The following is a 23,600-nucleotide window of genomic DNA, read 5'->3' on the forward strand; positions in this document are numbered from 1 at the left end:
TGCTATATATGTTGATTTAAAGACCTAACTTAAACAATTTTTGCCAAACATCAAAAAGGGGGAGATTGTTGGTGCAATCGTACCCCAAGTGATTGGATTTTAATGTTTGGCTAAAATGGGTTTAAGTTAGGCAATGTTGGTGATCTAACATGTATGATTTGAGTATACAGGAAAATCCAGGTTTGAAGACTTGGCAAGTGGTGAAGTCCCGGAGGCGCGGCCTCTTGGCACATGGAGAAGTCCCGGAGGCGCGACCTCTTGGCAAGGATGACTTAGCATGACGAAACCGAGGGAAACGTCTTAAGCTAGTGCAAGGATGAACACGAGACTTGTGGAAGGCATTTGAAAGTTTGCGTCAAGGCTAAGGATTGAAGAAAGAGCTGAAAGGGGGAGTTTTCAGCTGGAGCAGTCGACTGGCCCTGCCAACAGTCGACTGGGGTTGATCCGAGACACACACAGAAAGATCAGTCGAGTGGAGTCGACTGATCAGTCGACTGGGAGCAGTCGACTGGCGATTCCAGCAGTCGATTGCTAGTCGACCATTTGGCTGACAACTGCGCAAATCTAATTTAATTAATGAGCCATTAATGCCATCAGTCGATTGGCCTTATGAGCAGTCGACTGATGTATAGAGATACATAAAAGCCAAGATCGACGTCGAAGAAAAGAAGATTTTCATTCTATCTATTTTCTGGATAACTTCTGAGATCTGTATTCTCTTTCTCTCTTCCCTAAACCTAACTCTATCATTTATTAAAAGGAAGAGATCTAAGTTGTGAGGGTTTCTCCGCCTTTGAAGAGATCTTCGAAAAGGAGGGTTTCATAGTGGAATCGTCGGCTGTGTGTGTGGATCCTTGGATTAGTCACCTTGTTGAGGTGGATACCAAGTAAATCGACCGGGTTAGCATTGTGATCTTTTCTTCTTTGTTTCTTTGCTTCCGCTAATATTTTTGCAGGAGAAAAATTGAAAAATGTTATTCACCCCCTCTAGCAAACGCACCGATCCTAACAAAAAGAACTTGGCTCTGATACCAAATTGATAGGAACCCGTGTCCTATTTCACGGAAAATGAAAGAAAAGAAATAGAAGGGGGATAAATGATCACTTCGAGGGGATCGACCTCCAATAATCAATATAATTGATTAATTAAAATAATTTGCTTCCTTACTTTATTCCTCTCAAAAGATTACATAATGACTCTATATATAATCTAATCTTACGATAATACCAAATCAATATAAAAATATTAATAAATCTAATAATGGATAATTAATAAATCTGACCTTATCTAAATTAATAAAAAATAGCATATTCTAAAAGATAATATTTTGAAGGGTTATTTGAATAAGTCTATCTAGAGATCTTATCACAACCCAAAATATAGAATCCAAAACTTAGAAACCAGAACCCAAAATCTTCAACCTAGAACACAAAAACTAGAACTAAGAAATTAGAATAGAATCCAAAAATAAAAAACAAAAAACTATAACCCTAAAACCAGAACCCTGAAATTAGAAACCAGAAGTAAAAAAATCAAAATTAGAATCCAAAATAAAAAAATAAAAAACTAGAACTAGAACACAAAAGAACTAGAATCAAAAACACACAAGACAAACAGACTAGACAGGTAAACAAGCAGAGAGACCATATAGACAAACCAAACAAAATAAACACACCAAACAAACTATAGACCAGATAAAGGAGTATCCAATCAAGTACTCTTAAAGTATTATAATAAGTTGGGAATAAAAACTTTTGATTCACTAGTTTGAGAGAGTGTTGAAATATTTAATAAATTATTATTATATTTTTAGAAAGTGTAGGAAAATATAATAATGTAGAGTTCTTTATTAATATTTTTGAAAAGGTCAATTTAATTTTTAGATAAATTTATTTAATTTTATTAAAAAATTTATTAAGAATAATAAGTCATGTCATTAATGTATAAAAGGGGTTAGGATTTCATGTATTAGTAGCTTGAACAAAGTGAGAGTTGTTTTTTCTAATTTCTAATATGTAGATAGATTAGATAGACAATAAAAAAATTAGAACCAAATCCAAAATTTAGACCAGATAGAAAGACATTGATAGACAGGTCGGATAGATAGAGGAGTATCAAATTAGATGTTCACAAGGTATTGTATCTAAGTTGAGAATAGAAAACTTTGATTCATTAACTTGAGAAGGAGTGTTGAAATATTCAACAAATTTTTATTATATATTTAGAAAGTATAAGAAAATATAAGAGTGTAGAATTATTTATTATTTTGAAAGAGTTAGTTTAGTTCTTTATTATTATTTTTTCAAAAAAATAGTTTAGTTTTATAGAAAAGTTTGTTAAAAAGAATAAGCATGTCATTAATGTATATAAGAGCTTAGGATCCCATTTATTTGTTGCCTGATCGATTTAAGACTTAATGCAATTTCAATTTCAAGATGATATTATTAGCCAAAGAAACAAGGAAAAGCCACAAGAACAAAGCTAAGATTTTGTCTTAGAGTCATGCTAAATGAACATCATTATATTCCTAGTAGTCTACTAAATGGGCATCATTATACTCCTAGTAGTCCACTAAATGAATATCGGTTATACTCCTACTCTCCTAGTAGTCCATTGAATGTGTTCGTATTCCTTTGTTTCGCTTTTGAGCCAAAATTATTTGATAACCTTAAAGACCTTGGATTCATATATCAAATGGGTACTGTTACATGCTTAGTGATTCTTTGAGTTTATCCTTATCCTATAGATTTGAGCACTTTAGAGTCATCAACTACCCTTTTTTCAAAAAATATTTGATGGTTTTAAGCATCCTGAATTTGTGTTAAATGGACACTATAGTAGTCTTAGTAGTCCCCCAAAGTTTGTCTATATTCTTCTTTTCAAATTTTAAGCCTTTTAAAACCATTATATACTTCCAAGTAAAAGTGCTTGATGGTTTTAAAGGCTTTGAATTCCTATCAAATGAACATTGTTGCACACCTTAGCGGTCGATGCATTTTGTTCATATTCTCCTTTAAATTTTGTGTTCTAAAGTCATTTAACACTTTTGACCAAAATGTTTGATAGTTCTAAAAGCCTTAGATTAGTACCAAATGGGCATTGTAACACAACTAGTGTTCTCATAAATCTCTCAATGTCACTCCATTTAGTTAAAAAATACTTGATAACCCTAAAGAACTTGAATTCATATCAAATTTACAACATTACACTTCTAGTGATTCTCTTAGCTTGTATATGCCTTTTATTATTATTATTTTTGAGCCACTAGGAATGCAATAGTGGTCATTTAATATAAACTTGAGTTCTTTAAGACTATTAAATATTGAAGTGTTTAATAACTCTAGCAAACTTTAAATTAAGAAAAAAGTGAAAGCAAAGTTAAATGACCCATGAGGGTTGGCCCAACCCAAATAATTTAAATATTTGATTTTAATTTTTAGAAAGATTAATTTTCTCCTCCATTTAAGTCTCATTACTTTCACGAGGGACAATATAGAATTTTATTATCAATGCAAAAGAAAGTAGAGACGTAAGATGACTATTTAATCATAAGCAAAAATATATTAAATTGTTGAAGCATCCAAAATTTTGGATGGTGAAAAATAATTCCTTTCCATTTTGTGATTAGTGTCGAGCTGTCAAAATCGTTAAAAAAAATAGTAATTCAACTATAAATATCCTTTAATGTAATGTACTATGGAAATATATTTTTCTAACCGCATGATTTCTGAAATTATTATGAATTCGAACAAAGGAAAATAACACATCATCATGGATTTAATAACATTGAAATCTATAGTAAAAGATAAATACAGAAATTGAAAGACATGGACTTGAATGTAGCAGAATAACCATCATCTATAAGTGTCGTCCACGATTCAGAAATCCTGCGGAAGAAGAAGAAGAGCAAGGGGGCTAGTCTTTTGAAGGAACTAGGTCGACGACGTTGTAATCTCTTTACCGATGTTAGAATCTCTAATCCAATAAAGACCATGTCTTATATATATATATGAACTAATTCGTTATCAGTCCATTAATGATAACGATGCAGGTTAATAAGTTCTACACATATAAACCCCACATCCAATAACCCAACTCTCATTAAACATTAATTAGATCACATAATGTGTTTGGTTCTCTTACCGACATAAATCCACATGTCACAAATAATATGCATGTTCATTAAATAGAGATAAAATCTAACAATCTTCTACTTAGTCTATATGTGATTTGTATATAACACACAAGCAAACCTTAGTTGACGTCAACAACAATGTTAAACTTTATGAGTAAAGAAGTCCTAGGGTGTGACATAGTTGGTTCCCAAGAGGCAAACTTGCTTCTTTAGGAATGAGTTCAATTCGCAGAGCTGACAGTTGCAAAATGCCCTTCCTGTAGAATGGGTGGGCGTGCTATAGGGGGTGAATAACACTTTCGCCGTTCGTTCATTCATTTGTTACTAACACAAAGACTAACAGCGGATATTAGAAAAACAGGCAGGGGACTCGCGGATTTACTTGGTTCCTAACACTCTAGGATTAATACGTCCAAGGCTTATGCACGGGAAGGTGCTCGTCCACTAATGGTCTCCTTTCCAGACTTTTGTTTGGAGGCGAAGAAATTCGTCTTACACTCTCAGTAATTGATAATAATGACATACAAAAGTAAGACTTAAGAAAGATTAATCAAACATTCGTGTAGTGGCTGATCCAGAAGTCTTGAGCGCAGCACCTTTCTTGGAGCTTCCCTGGTTGCACGATCTTGGCTTCGTTCGTGTTCAGTAACACCGTAGGATGAAGATGTATGAGAATTAATATTTTCCTGGTGCTCCACATTGAGGCCTCTTATATAGATCGTTCCGGGCACCTGGATTTTTATCCGACCGCTCTGATCCGATCTCTTCAGTATTTATTGGGGTCGATTATTCTTGATCCGAGCGTTGAACCATCCAAGGGCGCCTAGACCGTCCGGGCGCTTAGAGTAACATCCGGGCGTCCAGATTCAATCAACTTGGATTTGACCTGAATTGTAAGCTTGGTTCGGTTGTTCCTATTTGCTCCTCTTATGCTTCCTTCATCTTGCTTCCAGCTCCTTCTTCCTACAAGATCAACATACAAACAAACAAGCAACCTAAGCCTACTTGTAGTCTGTCTGACCTACTAGGCTTACCTAAGTCTTACCCTGTAGATCTAACCTACTGGCTTACCCTTGCCTAATTTTCCATTAGGACTAGTCACTTCTATAGGCAAACTTCCCACCTGCTAAACATCCTATTTGGACTTTTCCTTGACTAATCTTCAGTTAGGACTAGTTACTTTCATAGGTAGACTTCTCATCTACTAAACATTCGATTACCCTTGACTTACTTGGACTTTTTCTTGCCCAACCTCCAGTCAGGACTTTCTTGCCCAACTTCACTTATGGGGATTTCCTGCCCAACCTCCAACCAGGACTTCCTTGCCTAGCCCTCCAAACTAGGTCTTCTTGCCCAATCCTCCAGATCAGGACTTCCTTTACCTAGCCGCAACTAGGACTTTCTCTATCTAGCCTCAACTAGAACTTCTCCTTTTCGGTCTAACCAACTAGGACTTCTTGCCCTATTCAACTTACTAGGACTTCTTGCTAGTCTTCTGATCAAACTGACCTGACTAGACTTCATTCACATCTAAATATTAGGTCATGTTTGTATCAACTCTTGGTCAAACTAACCAGACCTAGGTGTATTATCAAACATCGAAACATTAGAAATAGACTAGTGCTCCTTGCACCAATAATCTTCTCCTTTTTGATATTTAACAATTTCTTAAGTTTAAAATCAAGTTAGGGTTTATAAGTCTAGAAGAAATCTAGATTTTTTAACTTAAGTCTCTTCTCCCCCTCTCCCCCTTTTCATGCATCAAAAACTTAATAAATTACACCAACAATCATGATATGTCTCATGGTCACAACTTAGTCTGATAATTCTTAAAAGATCATAGTCTATCAGAAATAATTTTATAAAATAATTTTTTAAAAGAGTTAGTTTTAAAATTATGTTTCAAAAGAATTTTGCAAAGACTTTCAATAGAATTTTTCAAGAATAGTTTTGAAAGTGTTGTAAAATAGATGAATTTTTTAAAACTATTTATTATTCTGTTAAATCAGAATCTCCACCTTAACCTGACACATTCTTAGGGCTCTTTGTTAACCACAAAGCAACCTTCTTATGTGTCTGAGGGTTTGATCCAAATTAAAATAATAATTCTAAAATAATTTTGAATATGAATTTGAAATGGTTTTCAAAAAAAAATTTAATTTTTTTTTCAAGGATTTATAAAAAATAATATTTGAAATAGTTTTGCTCTATTGATTTTGGACCTCCCTCTTGATCTAACACTTTCTTAGGGCACCTTATTACCCACAAGGTAAACTTTCTATATGTCGAAGATGTTTAATCCAAGTCAACAGAATAAATAGTTTATGATTTTTAAAAAATCTTTTAAAATATAAATTTTAATTAAACTTTCAATTTAGACTTTCCCCTAAATCTGACACTTCCATAGGGTTCCTTGTTGACCATAAGGCAATCTCTCTATGTGTCTTTGGGGTTGTTCTAAATTAAAAGAATAATTTATAAAATAATTTTCAAAGTATTGAGTTTTTAAAAAATATTTTAAAAATAGGTTTTTCAAAATAGATTTTTCAAACAATGTTTAATAGGTCTTTTGAAAATAAGATCTTTCAAGAATCCTCTCCCCCATAACTGGACATTCTCTTAGGATATCCTTATTAACCACAAGGATTTTCTATCTATGTATCTTAGGGTTCTAGACTTAATGTTGACCTAAAAGTTATGTGTATAAGTGTTGGTCAACTAATTTTCAAAAATATATATTTTTAAAAACTATAATATAAGTACACACAATAAACATGAATCTCATGTAATTATCAAAATTTTAAAAATAGTTTTTAGAAAATAAATTTAATAATTTTTGAATTTTTTTTGAAACTTTATACTTTAATAGTCCTTAACATCTACCCATTCTAAGTTCATCAGTACATGGTATACAATGATTGTCTTATGGGTTTCGTGAGATATTTTATCAATTTTATCTTTGTTAATTAAGTTAAGTTCTAATGAGTATTTGACCTTGTGTTAGATTTAGATTTAACTATTAGTTGGTTAAGTCCATATTTTAAAAATTAGCTTTTAGGTCGTGGCGAGGTAAGGGCCTTCTTGGTTATCGAAACAACGACCACTTCCTTAGACAAAATCTTTTTAAGAAATTATGACCTTAATCAACTTCTTGAGAAACCTTGATTTAACTAGTATAGGACGTGGCGAGGTAGCTTCAGTTAAGTTAATTTAATTAATCAGACCAAGCAAGGTACTTCTTACCCCACTTGACTACCTAAACTAAGCTTTCCTAACTATAATCTAGCCCCACCCTAGTATTATATTTGCAAGTGTCAACCATGTTAGGATGTATACTATAAGTCTAGTCTTTGTATGAATATATATTTTGAAATAAGAATCACTTTGGTCAAATATTTGTATTTTATATATGTTAATGCAGTTGCCCACTTAATTTATATTGTAGATAACATGATATGTGGTGTCACACAGAAGATCATGTTATCAGTTCCTTATAAATTATAAATAAGTAGCTCACAATCAAGATGGATTAGGACAAACCATTGGAACAGTTGTAGTGTAATTGATATTAGTTTATCTTGACTATAAAATTACACTAGTACACTATGTGTGTATTGAGCAAGACCGTTTAAGGTTGTTCGATTTATACTGACTATATAAAAGAACTAGACCTCTGTTATTATGGATGTGCGTTCTCTTAATCCCAATATAATAACAAGCACATATACTTAGTATTTATTTCTTTAACTTGTCAACGGGTGAGATTTATTTGTTACATTAATAGGCCCGATGAGTTGGGAGATAGCGTTGTTTATATGGTGTGTTGTTGATTATAGAAGGAATCTATGTCCTAATTATTTAGGCTGATGATGTCCTCTTGAAGAGCTCATAAGGATTATCATGTAAACCCTGCAGGTGGATTTAGTCCGGCATGATAATAAAGTTGAGTGGTACTACTCTTGGAATTAGAAGTTAATTAATTGAGTTGTTAATAACTCATTTAATTAACGACATACGATATCTTAAACACAGGGAGATTAACGCACTCATAATAAGAAGAAGCTCACATAGTAATATGAGATTGGTGCGGTAGTTCAATAATAACCCTTTAGTGGAATGAGTTATTATTAATGGACTTAAGTTGGGTGTTCAGGCTGAACACGGGAAGCCCAAGCCCATCAGGAGGCCTAAACCAATTTCTCCTCTAGGTCTTTGTTGTAGCCTCTATATAAAGCCTCGTATCCACCCCCTAAAACTAACCTAAGTCTATTCCCCTCTTGTGTGGCCGGCGGGTTGGAAGAGAGGAAAGGAGGCGGCGCCACCTAGCAATCCCTAGATCCTTCTTCTTGTAGGATTGTGTACGCACTAGAGGGGGGTGAATAGCGCGTAGTCGCTTTTTCAAAATCGTTCGCTTTCTATCAGAATACTAGCAGCGGAATTAGTAAACAAACACAGGGGACACGCGGGATTTACTTGGTTTCTAACCCCCCAGGGTTAGTACGTCCAAGGCCTAATTCGGGAGGCGCACGTCCACTAATGATCTCCTTTCCAAACGTCGTTCGGAGGCGGAGCAACCCGTCTTACAGTCTAATAAGCAATAATATAAATTAATAACACAAGAACAGGTAAGAAAAGAATAACCAAGCAAATAGCCGCCGATCTGGAAGTCCGAGCACCGCGTACTCCTCCTGGATCTTCCCCGGTTGCACGTGTCTGGCCCCGTTCGCGTTCAGAAGCACCACTAATTGAGCAGGGAGGTTAAGGGCTTGAATGAATTGTTTCTGCACGTTAACGTCCTTTTATACTGCTCCTGAGCCGACTGAGATGTCAATCTGGGTCGACTCCAGCTTGCGTGGCAGATAGAACTTCATCCTGCTCGTTATCATCATTTTTTTAACTTATCTAAAATTTTAAATTTATTTAAATTTGATTTGTTCAAATTAACTTTTTCTAAATTTTCTAAATTTATAGAAAAATTATCTAAATTTGCAGAAAAAGTAGATCTAGCATGGGCATGCAACCTAGGGGTATTTTCATAATTTAAATGACTTACCGGAATCGCTTCCGCTAGTTCTGACTTTTTTTGTCGTCTTTCTCTCCGGGCACTAGTTCTTGTAGTGGCCGTGTTTCTGGCACTTGAAGCATTTGATGTGATCCTTGTTTCTCCGGGCTCCTAGCATCGGTTGCTCCTTTGCCACCGGTGGTGCCGTTCGAATCTTTTAAGTAGGGCACTTATTTTTGTAGTGCCCTCTCTCCCTGCACTTAAAACAAATAATATGGTATTTAAAATTAACTTTTAAAATCATACTTTTTCCCCCTCCATCTTTGCCGTCTTGCTCCCTTGGCGGTTAGTCCAATCAGAAGCGCACCGGCTCTGATACTAATTGTAGGATCTCGTACGCGCTAGAGGGGGGTGAATAGTGTGTAGTCGCTTTTTTGAAATCGTTCGCTTTCTATTAGAATACTAGCAGTGGAATTAGTAAACAAACATAGGAGACACGCGGGATTTACTTGGTTCCTAACCCCCTAGGGTTAATACGTCCAAGGCCTAATTCGGGAGGTGCCCGTCCACTAATGGTCTCCTTTCCGAACGTCGTTCAGAGGCAGAGCAACCCGTCTTACAGTCCGTAAAGCAACAAAATAATATAATAATAAAAGAGTAGGTAAGAAAAGAAAAACCAAGCAAATAGTTGCCGATCTAGAAGTCCGAGCACCGCATCCTCCTCCTGGATCTTCCCCGGTTGCACGTGCCTGGCCCCGTTCACGTTCAGAAGCACCACTAATTGAGCAGGGAGGTTAATAACTTGAATGAATTGTTTCTGCACGTTAACGTCCTTTAATACTGCTCCTGAGTTGACTCAGATGCCAATCTGGGTCGACTCCAGCTTTTGTGGCAGATAGAATTTTATCCTACTCGTTATCTACTGTCTGAGTCGACTCAAGTGCCCTTCTGAGTCGACTCCAGTCGACGTGGCAGATAAATCTTCTTTTCGCTCGTTTTTATACTTTTCGATCGACTGAAGTTGCAGATTCAGTCGACTGGACTTTCCTCTAGACTGGTTGGTTTGGCTTTGCTTTGTTTGCTTCATTTGTGTTTTCTCCATCTTGCTTCCATCTCCTTGGTTCCTACAAGACAAACATACAAATATACAAACAATCCTAAGCCTTACCTTGTGGGTCTAACTTCGGATTTCTACCGAAATCCTAGGTTAGTCTGACCCACTCCATTCTGGAGAATTTATATGATTGCCAACCGAGTCCTCCTGACTCGTTGGACTTGTGCTCGGCTCTGTCCTCGCCCCCCAGGATTTGTGCTGTGGTTCGGTTCTCTCTAACCAACCCAGACTTCTGCTGTGACTCGGTCATCCAGACCAGCCCAGACTTCTACTGCTACTCGGTCACCTAGACCAATCTAGACTTCACCTGGTGCACTTGACTCTACCAAGACTTCCGCCTGATCCTCCAAACCAGGACTTTCCCTTTGCTTAGCCTACAACTAGGACTTTCCCTTACCCAGCTTTACTCACCAGGACTTCCCTTGCCCAATCTTCCAGATTAGGACTTCCACTGCCTAGTCTGACCGACTAGGTCTTCTCGCTAGTCGTCTGATTAGACTTCACTCACTTCCACACATCCAAACATCAGATCCTGTTTGGGTCAACCCTTGGTCAAACTGACCAGACTTAGGTGTATTGTCAAACATCAAAACTCTAGGCAAGATCTTAGTGCATCTTGCACCAACACTATCTTACACGCTCAGCTACCATAGACCGACCCCCCTTTTTTGCTCGGCTAAGACATGCATACCTATCACGTTCTTTGATCAGACAACACATGTCCAATCTCGGCTAAAACATTTTCGACTTGATCAATGCAGTTTCCTTATCCAGAGATCTTGTCGGCTCGAATATGGCAATGCATTCCCTCTGATCCCTGAACTGAACTCTAATCTCCATACTGACTTGTCAAATCCCCTTAATGAACCCTCACTGAGCCGAATCCTCATCGAACCGATCCGTGCCTAAATCAGAGCAAAGCCTAGATGACACCCACCGACTCATTATAACTGGCTCAGCTAACGATTCACTAACTCCCTAGGAGTCACCAGTCCGACAAGAGTCGACCCTTCATCATTCAGTATGAATATAATTCGCTAAGGGTTCTAACACGCACCATACCCGAACTAACGCCCCCCTGACCTGACCCATGTGAAGGATATTCGGACTCTTTGTTGTCAAGTTAGTCGGCATACTCCTCCTTCGACTAGACTTGATGGGGAGGCTTTGTGATATGGCAAGTCTTTGTTGGTCTGACATGGCAAAAAGAAGTCGATAATCGATCCAACCTTGCATGACAAAAAGTCAATGGTCAGATTGTGCTTTGATTGACCCAGTAACACTTCAGACATGGCAGCCACTCTCATAGCTCGACCGCTCTCATAGCTCGGCCACTCTCATAGCTCGGCCGCTCAGACAACTCAGCCACTCTCATATCTCAGCCGCTCTCACAGCTCGGCTACTTGCTCTTACTACTCAACCGCACTCAGATAGCTCTCCCACTCGTTCAAATAGCTCGGTCACATGCTCTTTAGCTTCAGGTTCAGTCAACTCAGCCAGCTCAGCTACTAACTAGTCCAACCTCTCCTCAGCTCGAGATCCAAGAGACAACCAAACTTATCAGCTCTGCCAAAAGGATAAGGACAGTTACTAAGTTCACAAATTTGGTTCCCGAAATTCTCGCACACTTATGATCATAACCGTCAGATAAAGATAATCATCTTTGCCGAGCCGTTGGATGATTGAAAACCGTCAGAGATCATGCCTTTAATGATGCATTATTAGCCCATTTGACAGTTAATCATAGACATTATTTCTCGAAGATTGTGCTTCTCCGATTGATATATAAGCCCTACAGATATAAAAAAAACTCTCTCAAATTTTGACACATACATACTACTTTCTCTTCTTCATTCTTGTTCTTGGTTGACTTAAACGTCGGAGTGGCCTCGCCGAAAATCCTCAGCGCCCTGCTAATCCTCTCATTCAGTTCTCTTCTTCCTCAGGTTCTTCTCGTCGACGGGATCAACGAATGTTGAGGTGGCATATTATTGATTAATGACTTGATCGTCACCGCCATCTAGCTGAAACAAATAATAATATATTTAAAGGATATCCATCTAACAAATGGATAAATCGTGAATAGAATTTGAAAATTCTGAACTATATTAAATCTTTTATGTCATTTCTATTTATTTCGGTAGTTCATTTAATTGTTAATATATATAGTTTATTTTATTTTACATCTTTTACTCTAATTTTAATTAAAGTATTCACCATTAACAACCAACATGATCCTACACTTGCTGCTCAGCACAATCATATCATGAAATTCTTTTTGTAGGGTAACCGAAAAATTTGTTCTATCGGCCTCGAGTTTGAGTTCGACTCGCTGATCATACCAGGAGAGTATATGCATAATCAAAAGGCATGCTCGGGGTTAGCTAGAGCCGGTTGAAGCGTCTAGATTTGATGGCTTTTTTTGTTCTGCTAATTTTCATACCGAATGATCTTCTTTCTCATTCGGAAGTTGAGGTAGACGGCATTCTCATATTTCCAGACGAGATAAACAGGAGCTGCTGTAAAGCAGATTATGAATCAACCAGCTACAGCATCCCATTGGAATTCATGATGCTTGAAACAATATGTATCAAACTGCAATCAAAGTTTATGAAATAAGATACACTACAAGAATAACATTATATTAGCAATAGATTAAAATTTCCATCGCTAAAAAAAATTAATGATGGATTTAAATTTCCATTGTTATTTTACGATAGATATTTAAGTTAATTGTTGATTTAGGATTTTAGCGAGCAACGGATACTTAATTCCGTCGTTATTTTAATAATGGGTATTTAATTCCAATGTTATTTTTGCAATTTTAGGATTTCTAATTAAATTTTTTCCCCGATCAATCTTTCAACCTCTCCTCTCTGATCTCCCGTGTTCCCCTTCTTTGTGTTCTCCAGCGTTCCTCTTCTTTCCGAGCTATGGCATGAACCTCTCCTCTCCCCTTCCCTCTCCAGCGCGGTCTCGACCAAGGCAAGCTTGGCCGGTGTGGCCTTGGCTAGGGTGAGCTCAACCCAACCCTATCTCTAGAGTAGCCTTGGCCAAGGCAAGCTCAACCCGTCATGAGCTAAGGCTCGACCTCAGCCCTGGTCGGCAACTCGGTCGGCCACGACCACAACCCTGACCATGAGCTAAGGCCCAATCTTAGCCCTGCCTGCGAGCGCAACCCTGGGCTTTAAGCGAGGTCTCAACTGGCCCTGACCTCGACCCAACCCTGGTCACAAGGTTCACAGGCCATCGTGAGCATGGCCGGGCGCAAACAGATCCTACCATGAGCTCATCCCCCGTTGCCACCATTGTTAATTTTGGTTCCTGATTGGGGTTTACATATGGTTCGCTTAGTTTAGGTTTTAAATTCTATCTTGATTTTGAGATCCTATATTTTTGTGCTGCAAGAGGTTGTTACAATTGGAGTTGATAGTCTTGATTTCGACTTGAGAATCTTCTCAGAAGGCAAGTTCAAACTTTGAAGTTTTCATTTAACATATAAGTAAGCTTTTGCTCAACTCAATAGCAAGTTTAAATTTTTATTATTTATTGGATGTTCTATTACAGCGATGGTTTGAAATATAATTTACTGTAGGTTTCAATGATTTGATTAAACTTTAAAATTTAACTATATGCATATTTATTTTTACATGCTTAATATTACAAATTTATTTAACTTAGCTTAGCTTTACATGCATGTTTAGCTTAGATTTACACATTTATTAATGTTGCAATTTATTACTCTTTAGATTATAATATATATGAATAAAGTTTGAATGTACAACAGGTTAGAAAATAAATTTATCACAAATGAATATTTTGATGGAGTCGAAGAGTTTATAGAATTTAATAAGCGCCATCCAAACTGTATAGATAGCGACAAATTACGGTGTCCATGTAATCATCACAAATGTAGAAATACGAATTTATGTGCTAAGAATACTATGAAAGTACATCTAGATTAAAATAGATTTATTCTAAATTATTACAACTGGTACTGTCATGGAGAATTTTATGTGTTTGAGCCAATTAAACATTCTGATGTTTCATCATTTGTCTCTATTGTTCAACAGGAATCATCATTTAATGACAATACAATACAATCAATGATTTATGATAAGATGAATGTGTTTGATCATAGAAATGTTGATAAAATAACAACACCTAAAGTTCAGAAGCTATATAACATGTTAAAAGTTAGTGAAAAAGAAGTGTGGAAAGGCATTATATTCCTTCTGATCATTCTCAACTATTAGCTACGGCAAGGCTTTTGAATATTAAGGTAGAACATTATTTCTCGGAATGATGTTATGATAATATTCGTCAATTGATGTCAGAGTTACTTCCTACTGATAACACAATAACTAATAGCTTCTACAGTACAAAAAATTTGGTGAAAGGTTTATATTTGCTTATGGATAAAATTAATTATTGTATAAATAGTTATATGATCTTTTGGAATGAAGATAGTGAACTTATTAAATACAAAATATATAATCACCCTCGTTATAAGCAGTGTAGTCGCATATTAGGGAAGAAGAAGACTTTACTATGAAAAGTTATATATTACTTTCCGTTAGATGCTAAACTTCAATATTTGTATGCATCTGCCACAATAGCAAGCCACATAAAGTGGCATCATTAGCATATACATGAAGGATATAATGTATCATCTTGCTGACTCCCTTATATGAAAACATCTTGATACAGTATTTTCCTCCTTTGTAATGGAACCACGTAATGTAAGACTGAAATTTTCAGTAGATGGATTTCAATCATTTGTTTAATCTGAACAACAATATTCATCATGGCCAGTCATAGTAACCACATATAACTTACCGCCATGGATGTGCATAAAAGATGAATTCATGTTCCTTAGCATTCTTATTCCAAGTCTAAAGAATTCAAAAGAGAAAATAGATATTTTTTATAACCTCTAATTACCGAAATGAAAGAATTATGGAATATAAGATTTTTGACTTATAATATTACAAGTGAAACTAATTTTACCTTGTATGCAGGTTTATTATAAACGATTAGTAATTTTTTGACATGCTCAATATTATCAGGATGGATTATAGCTGGTAAGTTAGCATATCCGCATTGTATGATAGAGTCGGATGCATTTTCATTACCTTACAATGAAATATATCTTGATTTGATAATCACCATAAATTTTTACCAAAAGGGCACCCTGTCAGGCGAAATAAGAAATACATATAAAGAATGCAGTGGTCAGAAAACAACCACTTGTAATCAAGTCACAAGAGAAAATTTTTAAGGAAATAGAAAACTATGAATTTATACTAATAAATCAAATGAGTTTTAATGATTTAAATAAATATATTGTTAGGGTGTACAAGTGTAGTTGGAAGAAACGGAACATATTTTGAGAGTTATCTTATTAAAAATATCTACTCATTCGACATAATTTAGATGTGATGCATGTGAAGAAGAATTTTTTTGATAATATTTTCAATACTATGATAAATGTTATGGGAAAAACTAAAGACACAACAAAATTATATGAAAAATTGAAACAATTAGTTAACAAACCTAAGTTGTATCAGAATGAACTAACTGATAAATTTATAAAGGCTTGTTATATACATAAGCAAAGAAAGTAAGTATATATTGTATAGTTGGTTAATAGAAGTCAAATTTCCTGATGGATATGCTTCGAACATGGCTCAATGTGTGAATATAAACAAATCAAAAATATTTAAAATAAAGAGTCATGACTGTACGTGTTCATCAAAAGGCTTATTCCAATTGTCTTCCATGATCTACTTCCTAACAATGTTTGACGAACACTTACAGAATTAAATCTTTTTTCAAAAATTTGACATCGAGAGTTATTATAATAGCAAAAATGGTTCAACTTGAAACTAAAATACCTTTTATACTCTGTAAAATTGAGCATATATTCCCACCTAATTTTTTTGATTTAATGAATATTTACCAATTCATTTATCTTATAAGGTACAACTAGCTGGTCCTATACAATACAGATGGATGTATCCATTTGAATGATTTTTGAGGAAATTAAATAATAATATTTGTAATAAAGTAAGAGTTGATAGGTTAATATATAATGCTTATTTGGTTGAAAAAGTATCTTCGTTCTGATGATGTGTCTTTGAAATTCTGATAATGCATAACTGATAGACCCAACTATGCTTTCTATTTTTAAATTTTTTGGTAAGACAATGGATGCATCTATTAATAGATGGTTAAATCCAAAAGAATACCATGCAATAAGAACATATACACTCCTGAACTATGACGAGGTTAAACCCTATTTAAAGTTAGTTAACTTCTAAATTAAAATATTTATCTCATTATGTTTGTTTGTCATATCATATTTTTTAAAATTACGTGCCTTCACAACTTATACGAACAACTACAATTACAAAATTCATCAAAATGTACAAGTGAGATAGAGATGAAATTTACATTTTTATTTAAAATCTATATAAGTTAGAGATTTTTTTCAAATATATGTTATAATCAATTTATATCATAACTACCTTTTTAACATGAAGGACTGTAGAATTTCAAATGTACAAGATGAAAGAATAAAGAATATTACATCAGGACCTCTCTGTAACATAAGAGTCTTTTTTGGTTCCTATGTGAATGGTTTTAAATTTCACATGGCACAACGCAATTCACATATAATGACTTCTAATTCAAATGTTTGTGTAAAAAAATTTACTGCCAACACCTGATACTGAATTTGATTATTATAACAGACTTGACGAAATCATTAAGGTTGAATATCCTACTTTACTTATAAAAAAGTGTGTTATTCAAATGTTCATGGAATGATCTGACTCCAAGAACAGTTACTAAAATACATGCAAACTACAATTTAGTTGAAGTTCATATAAACAAAAGATTCAACAAGTTTGAACTCATTATTTTCATGGTATAAGATGTGTAAGCTTTCTATCTTAAATATCCGACGAAGAGAATGAGATCTAGTAAATGATTATTAGTTTGTCGAATCAAGCTTCACTCAAATATATAAATGTTGAACTCTATCACAGCCCAAAACCATGATGCATTTCAGAATGAGAAAGTGGTTTAATTGATTCAGAGATTCAATCCACATCTCAATTACTTATAGATGTAAATGTCACTTACAAGGAAATAGATAATGGTAAGATGTCCAGGAGTGAGAAGCTAAGAGAGTTTAGTAATGAAGAATTAGAAACTATTAATGTTAATGATTCTGATTGTAATGATGATTAAATTTGAAGGGTTGAAAACTGCTATTATTATGGATATACATGTTTTTTCATTGTTAGATTGTGTATGTGTTAAAATATTATTTTACAGATATAATTATGTCAGCTAGTGCACTAGTACACAATGGTCAGATTATGTTGAGGATTGTTGGGGGTTGATATATATTGATGTTATTAGAAATTCAAATTCAACTATTCTTTTATATTGAAAAAATGACATATTTTTTAATGCAGTTGTATTCTCAATGGTTATAGTGTTGCTACGTACATATTAACAAAATTTAAAGAACGACAGTGCGCTTCTGATTCTACATGGAGACATATAGACCAATATTCGAAAGATTTTTATTATCATAAATTTTTGATAAATAATTTGAATATTATTGATACTAATATTTTTGATATTGTTGTAGAAAAAATATACTTGGGAGGCAGACAACGAGGAAGAATTTAAAACAATATGAAATAATTATTGCCATATGTTGTACAAGGACTTAATGTACAAATGGAGAAGAAAGGGAATAATGTCATCATATATACCAAATGAAATTTAAGATGCATGGAAAAACATTTTAGCTATAGAAAAATGGTAGCGAAATTTAACCACTGCTCAAACCAATAAAAATGCTAAGGTCAATGGTTCAAGCACAAGATCATCAAAACATATGACTAGATCACAATCTATTATAGAGCATGTAATAGACTTGGTGAATTTATAATAATGTTATTTAAAATTTTTATTATTTGTACAACACTAATATTTTAATTATTTAAATATTTTATCTTTGTAGGTAAATATTTTAAGCAGACCTAGTACTTGTTGGAAGATATTTTGTAATACCCATAAGAAAAAGGATGAGACATTTGTGGTTACGAAGATCGAAGGCAATAGACGTAAGAACTCCTAAACTTTATTAATTGTTTATTTAGAATAATGTTCGTAAAAGGATGTGACTAACTATATTACCACACTATGATGCTAGTCTTATAAATCAATACCATAGTGTATGTTCTGATCACACACACTGTGGCGTTGGTCTTCAAAAACCAATACCACAATGTATATTTTGATCAACACACTGTAGTGTTGGTTAACAAAAGAACAACATCATAGAAAACCAGCACCACAATGTGTGTTGATCAAACACACATTGTGGTATTGGTCTTCAAAAACCAATACCACAATGTATATTTTGATCAACACACATTGTGGTGCTGGTTAAAGACCAGCATCACAAAAAATCAACACCACAATGTGTGTTAATCAGAACACACACTGTGGTGTTGATTTTTATGGTGCTGGTCTTCAAAAATCAGCACCACCATTTGTGTTAGTTTGTCATTATTTATTAGATAATACTAATCTATTTTTTAATAGGATGATATAATTGATCGAGTTGTAGAGGCGTCTCATCTTGCTATAGAGAGAGGATTTAGTAAGGTTATTTAGATGAAGTTATAAATGATATATATTATGATGTTATTGGTAGAAGTAAAAAGAACGCACCTTGCGACCTTGGCTCTCATGTACGAATTGCATATGATCGTGTGATAGCTCCTAGAGCCAAGGATTGACCCAGTTGTTCATCCACTGAAGTACAAGAGTTATGGTTATAAAATCAAGCAATGAGAGATCGAATCACGACCTTAGAGCAGTCGGAGCAGTCAATTGATGATCGAGTCAGGATTGCAGTAGAGAAGTTAGAGTGGTTGATGGATGATCAAGTCAGAATGGTAGTCAACTGGCAAATGCAAGAATTCTTTGCTCGCTATTCAATAATGAGTTCTTTTGCTTTTCCAACGTCGCATGATTTCGATTCATAAGAGACTCAAGACCCAAACACTCCTGATACGTAGAAATTCTGAGGTGTGTTGAAGTTCATCTTACTTTTTTATTTATCAATTATTAAATATTAAAATTGGTATAGTTAATTTTGATACTATATGCAATTCTAATTATATTATATTTTTCAGAAATAATGTAGATAGAATTTTAACACTTGAATCACCGATGATTTGATACTATATTCTGGAATTCAAGTATATATTCTTTTAAAGCATGTTAAACTTATGTTAGTGATTCGGTTTGACGTTGTGTATATCTATTTTAATATTAACTTAATTATTTCTGCATTATTCTATTTACTATATCCTGTACTTGTTTTAGTTAATAACCTATCATATTCTACTTGATGCAAGATTGGATGATGAAATTATTTTATTTGTGAGGATGATGATATGTTTGTCTCAATCTTTTGGATATGATTTGTATCAAAGTTTGGATATGATTTGTATCATGGATATTATTTTATATATTGTTTGAAATTGTTTGTGATATGATTTAGAGTTGTGAATATTAATTGTATTTTATTAGTGTATTGTGTATTGTTTATGATATGGTTTGTATGTATTATTTGAATATATTTTGATATAAACAAGTATAAATTAGGAAAATAAGGTGTGATGTTGAAAATTATTAAAAAAATTAATACTGAATTTTTAATTTATATCATTAATTTCTGTCCAATTTATAGCGACTGAATTATAATTTGGCCGCTTTGGAAAAATTTTATGTCATTACCTTTTGGACAAAAAAAATATTCCATTTGCATATTAGTGATCGAACATATAATTTGATTATTAATTAACAATCGAATTATAAGTTCCATCGCTAGTAATATCGATCGAAATAATAAGTCAGTCGTTAAACTTAATGACTAAAATATTGTATTCGGTTGTTATATTTCTCGACTGAATCATATGTCATTCATTATTATTAACAATCGAAATATACATCATAACGACAGAATTATAATTGTGATCACTAAATCAATTTGCGATAAAAAAAATTTATGACTTTATTTTTTCTGTAGCAAATCGATCCCTAAATAAGATTAACGACTGAATAGCGACAGAATTATCCGTCGCTAAATGTAAGTATTTTTGTTGTGATAGATAAAATGAACTACTTCCAATGCACAATATATAGCACTTCATCTTCTACAATAATTTTGAAAAGTTAAATGCTCGAATAATACAAGTGGTTAACTAAACTTATTCCTCAAGTAATCTTTAAGCACAAATTGTGCTACTTAATGATGAGTAATCATTTTTTAAATATTTTTTAATAATTATGTGCAGAAATAATATTTTCCGACGCTAAACATGTCAAAAAAATTCCAAATTTCCCATAAAAATTACTAACACATAAAGCATCATCAAAATGTGTTATATTATTTGCATTGTGGACAAAAATTATTACTTAAATTATTTACACTTTTTCCTGCCATAAATAATGTTTTTACACATGACATACCAATATTTATTAATGTTTTAACAACACTTAGAAATATTAGTAATTTCAATTGTCAATAAAAATGTGTTACATGAAGAAACTAAGAAATATAAACAACACTTTTGAATTATTGTATAAATTGAGAAAACCATTGGCTATGCATGTTGATCTTACTGAAGATGCTAAGAAACAATTTGACTAAATAAATTGCTAGATGAGCACATAGTGAGAAAATCCAGTGTTTTTTATGTAATGAATAGTGTTATATATCTTGGGGGAAAAGTTAACTCTTATTTAAAAGTAAAGATGCATTCATTTGATGCAATTTTTCAATTGTGGATAATTTGCTGATGAGGTTTATCATTTGAACTTGGCAGACATGTTAACAGAGGTAGCATTGCTTAGGCACTGCACAAAGAGCAAAGCTACAAGTAGTAGGTTTGAAAGAGATGGTAGGCTATAAAATCAGTGTCCTAGTGAGATTATGACTTCAGAATTTTACTCAAACTTCATTCATATGTGATATGTCCATTTGACCAGATATAATATGGTTTTCTTCACTTGATCCAATCTGATTTCATATGTCAAATTGACCTGAAACTGTTTCTATTATAACTACTGTGTCCATGGCTTAATCTTCTACCTGACTCTTCGCTCTTTATCGATATCTAGACTCAAGTTGCACTAAACTGATGATGCTTTGGTTGGTCCATTTTTCATAACTTTCATAGTCCTTGTGTTACATAAGGGAGAAAAATGTCAGTGAGAGTTGATCTGTGCTGATGGTGGTAAAATAAAGATCTCTTTATCTATTTATTTGTGAATACAAACACAATCACCAAAGCACGTAGAGAATTATTATTTTCTCTCCCATTTAATATGCAAGTTTCTACTTGATTTTGGGGTGTTGCTACCTTCTTCTCACTTTAAATACCTTTTTCGTTTCTCTCCATGCATTGGAGGTTTCCTGACTTTTGGCAATGGCTATCAGTCTGGTTATTATGAATTACGAGATAAATCAAACGTTGATAAATATGTACTATATACGGTGTACAAATACTGATCTATCGATCAGTTCTTTTTCCATTTCCTCCAAGATAATCTTCCATTCATGCATACAATATGTATAATTGGGTAGTGATTAGATATTCCTAATTATTAGCATCCATCAGGCCTTCGAGCACACACTCCACAAACTAGACGTCCTATAAGTACGTAACATACCATGCCTAGCTTTGCTCTAACATTGACCAAAGGGTGGTAGTAGGCAGAGATCTAAGCATTAAGATGAGCATGACTAAATTGATTGAACTTGAAGAAATTGCATGCTGAAAAGACATTCAAGGTATTCTTATGCAAATCTGTCAAGAACAAGATCTTCCTCATGCCTTGTTGCTAGAACTCAGTACTACATGGATCTTTCCTGGAATCCAAACATAACAAAAAATAAAAATAAAAAAAATCAATATTCACAGTACGTACCTTGTATATATAACCTAACTGTTGGTGTACATATCAAGAATAGTTAGGGCAGAATGTTTTCTCCTGGCTATGTTAACCAATTCAAATAATTTGGATGAAATTTAAACATATAATCTCTATTTAATAGGTTGGATCTAAACCGCATGCGATTGCTAATAAAGTGGACATAAAATTGAATTATGAGCTCACAAAACAACTAGAAAAGAGTGAGCATGCACTGACAGCCTAATAATAGATGCATATGCAAAGATAGACACATAGATAGATGGATAGATATGTATACCAACGACTAAAAAGCCATGTCCATGACATACACGATCTGAGAATTAATAACAAGCACCAAAGAACTCAGTCTTGATCACACAAACCCAAGAAAACTACAATCGATATTCATGAGATCCTGAAGAAGTGAAAGAAAACATGCATGCAGATCCAAGAATATAAATTAAGAAGCGAAAGCTGAAACATATGATATGATCGGACCGATAGGCTTGATTCCCCTTTTCTAGAGAGAAAGTCAAAGAAAGAGATTGATGTTTTCCTCGACTTCAAGTTGAGTAGTACTGGCCGCCATCATCATGATCGTGCATCATGTTCTTATCTCCTCCTCCTACTGCTGCAGTGGCTTTCGCCTTTCCGTGGCCTCCACTTCCAGGAAATGATGATGAAGGGAGAGTAGTCATGATGATGAGTGGAGAAGATGGAACTATGATTTGTTCCTTAAGTGATTATGTGAGGTGAGAGAGAGATAAAAGATAAATGGAGGTCAGGTTTGGGCGGAGATTAGTACTTTATTATATGAGGAGGATGGAGACTGAGAATTTACTGACCTATATTATCTATATTTTAGCTTGCTCCTGGTCCTCATGATCACATGGAAGACCATGATGAAGGCCACAGGGTAGGGCGTAATAAATAATTCATATTTTGGTAGTGGATGTTGCCAAAACACGGAGGTGCTAAAGGGACAATATCTGTTTAATAGTGCATTAATTGATGAGACCTTTGTACTGTCATTTTCACGGATAAGTGTGAGAGTGAGAGTTTGAAGATGACCAGAATTACTGCTTCTACACGGGGGGAACAAAACGTAAAGAGATAATTTTTACTTATTTATTGTTAGGGTTAATATAATTTAATTTTTGTTTCAACTCTAATATGATTTTAAGTTTCATTTTAATTTCTCCAAGTTCCTTTTAACTCGATTTTCAGGACTTGAGTCCATGAGACTGTCAAAGATTTATCATTTTTTTTAAGTTTCATTTTAATATTCTGAAAAATATTTTAAGATCAATTTTCTTTGATGTGATTTGATCAT

The 23,600-nt window shown here is 34.2% G+C and overlaps 1 pseudogene; it reads left to right on the forward strand.

Moving 5' to 3' along the window:
• Positions 1-17,604: 17,604 nt before the first annotated feature.
• LOC141831742 (uncharacterized) lies at positions 17,605-18,423 on the forward strand (annotated as a pseudogene).
• The last annotated feature ends 5,177 nt before the right edge of the window (positions 18,424-23,600 follow it).

This window comes from Curcuma longa, chromosome 7 (assembly GCF_044706935.1).
Source record: "Curcuma longa cultivar G26 ecotype Majalengka, Jawa Barat chromosome 7, ITB_CL_G26_1.1, whole genome shotgun sequence".
NCBI lineage: Eukaryota > Viridiplantae > Streptophyta > Magnoliopsida > Zingiberales > Zingiberaceae > Curcuma > Curcuma longa.